Raw genomic sequence first — 2,233 nt, 5'->3', positions numbered from 1 at the left:
ATGCTTAGGTTATGGTTCCTTTTCCCAAACAATCCTCTATTATTCCTCCAGAGCTCAATACCCTTCGCGACGCTGAACACAACGACGCGCTTGAACTGAAGAGCGCGCTACGCTCTTGGCAGCAAATCTAAAAGGTGACACCGCATTAGTCTCCAAAATGCAAGGAAATTTTCCCCTCGTAACAGGAAAATACTGTTCACCACAAATTTGCTTCAATGCTGCCGGCAACGACATGCGTAAAGTTAGTCTATAACTGTGTTTTGGTGAACACGAATACTTTGCTGCATAAGGCAGCGTGAACTAAAGTAACATAATATATCAATATTCAAAAGCTATTTGACAAGATTACTTCCGCGAGGTACAGATAAAAAATGAAAATAAAAAAGTCACAGTTTCGCCACAAGGGCGAACCAATGAATGCGATAGCAAGAAATTAATGTTATTTGAAGTGAGGCTCGCCAATGGATACTCTCTGTTTGAACAGCGCTCCTGTTGCAAAGGCGGCCGAAGCAGCGAAGGAAACTAGCGTGCTTCAAGTGCCGAGCTGTGACACTTGATAGTTCGCGCTCATCTTCTGTTTGTTCGTTTAGCGGCTTCCCTTGAGCTCGAGTGACTTTCGTACGCTCCGTAACATGAGGGCGGACATCGCGGTGAAAGCTTGAGACATTCCTCTTCCCCTCACTACGAGAAAACCGCGCGAGCAGACAGCGGAAGGGCAAGGTTCTCCCTGCGCAAATATAAAAAGAAGCGAGTGAGCTCGCCGACGACTTTTAAATGCGCCCGTCGTGCTCCTAGCGCCATCTCGCTAGTAATGAAGAAACGCTTATTATCGCCTGCTGTCTGTGAGTCCGTCCAGCAGTAAAGGGTGTGTATATAACGCTCGCCGTCAGCTACGTGGAGGATCTGCGTTTCGTGGCGTAGTGGTAAGCGCCACTCGCTGCGGAGCAAGAGGTCTTTGGTTCGATTCCGCGTTTCGGAAGCATTTTTCTGAATTATTTTTCTCTGCGGCGTTTAGATATATATATATATATATATATATATATATATATATATATAAAGGAAAGAAGTGTTAATTTCAAGGCCTCGTTTTCTTTGTTAACACAATATTAATGAGAACTAACAGACAATAATGCCAAGGAAAGTATAGGGGATGTTTTTTAGTAATAAATGTAAGGTAATTGTGAAGAAAGAAAAGTGGACGAAAAGATAGCTTGCCGCGGGCAGGGACCGAACCTGCGACCTTCGAATAACGCGTCCGACGCTCTACCAACTGAGCTACCGCGGCGGCCATCCCCCCGTCCACTTTATGGGGCATATGTGTGCATTTAAACGTGGGAGCGTCAGTCAGCGCCGCCATTTGCCATGACGGCGAGTGTGGAACACTCTTTTACTGCCTTGTTGCCGTCACGTAGCACGTGGACTTATTACGAGCTGGCAGCTGACCAATAATCCCTCGTCCCTCGCATACTACCTGAAAGCGCATATATATATATATACGGTGAGTGACGGCGGCGACGGCAAAATCCAACCAAGACTGTCCATATAGCATAAAATATTTATGCCAGTATTTTTTAATGTCTTTTCATTACGTTAGCGCATTCGAGTAAAACTTGTTAGATGGCCGAAGGCGCACGTATCTGATACTCCTAGGCATATAAGGTGTGTTCGAAAATTGGAGACGAAAACTGTGTCGAGGACAAGAGCGTCATCGCTCTGTCAGGGCCGCTGTGCCTCACTGCTTACGTCAAGTGTTTGCACATCATTTGGATGCCACTTCAGTTCCGGATAGCAACTATTAGAATCCACATAACAACAAAAAAGAAAGGGAGCTCGCGTACGTGCAATATGGCTTAAGCTTAAGACCGGAGTTTCAAGTTTTCGAATTATTTTCAAGTTTGTTACTATGGCTCGTGTGCTCTCACAAATTTGATGTTTCATTGCTTTGTCACGTGATTTACTAAGTGTGTGTGATCAAAGCGAATTTCTAAGCATTCAAATGCCAGCTACCTGTCTAGACGTTTGGTGTATTTGTCCATTTGTGGCCGCCATCTCGTGGACCACAATAAGTACTCAAGCGTTCAGAAAAAAAACAAAACAATGTGTTGTTTCGGACATTCCGCATCCGCCAGGTTAGGTTAATAACAAGAATCGTAGAGCCCTATCATGCAGCAACACATCCAGGCGATGCTTCCAATTTCGTCAAGCTTACCGCCCCTTGTCGGGAAGCAAGGAC

At 45.2% G+C, this 2,233-nt stretch overlaps 1 non-coding gene across 1 annotated transcript; it reads right to left on the bottom strand.

Moving 5' to 3' along the window:
- Positions 1 to 1,212: 1,212 nt before the first annotated feature.
- Trnat-cgu (transfer RNA threonine (anticodon CGU)) lies at positions 1,213 to 1,285 on the bottom strand. The gene has a single exon. It is a non-coding gene; the product is annotated as a tRNA-Thr (tRNA).
- Positions 1,286 to 2,233: the final 948 nt, after the last annotated feature.

The sequence above is a fragment of the Rhipicephalus sanguineus genome, chromosome 3, assembly GCF_013339695.2.
Source record: "Rhipicephalus sanguineus isolate Rsan-2018 chromosome 3, BIME_Rsan_1.4, whole genome shotgun sequence".
Classification (NCBI taxonomy): domain Eukaryota; kingdom Metazoa; phylum Arthropoda; class Arachnida; order Ixodida; family Ixodidae; genus Rhipicephalus; species Rhipicephalus sanguineus.
Note: the sequence above shows the minus strand (reverse complement) of the source record. Positions and strands in the feature narration are given on the sequence as shown.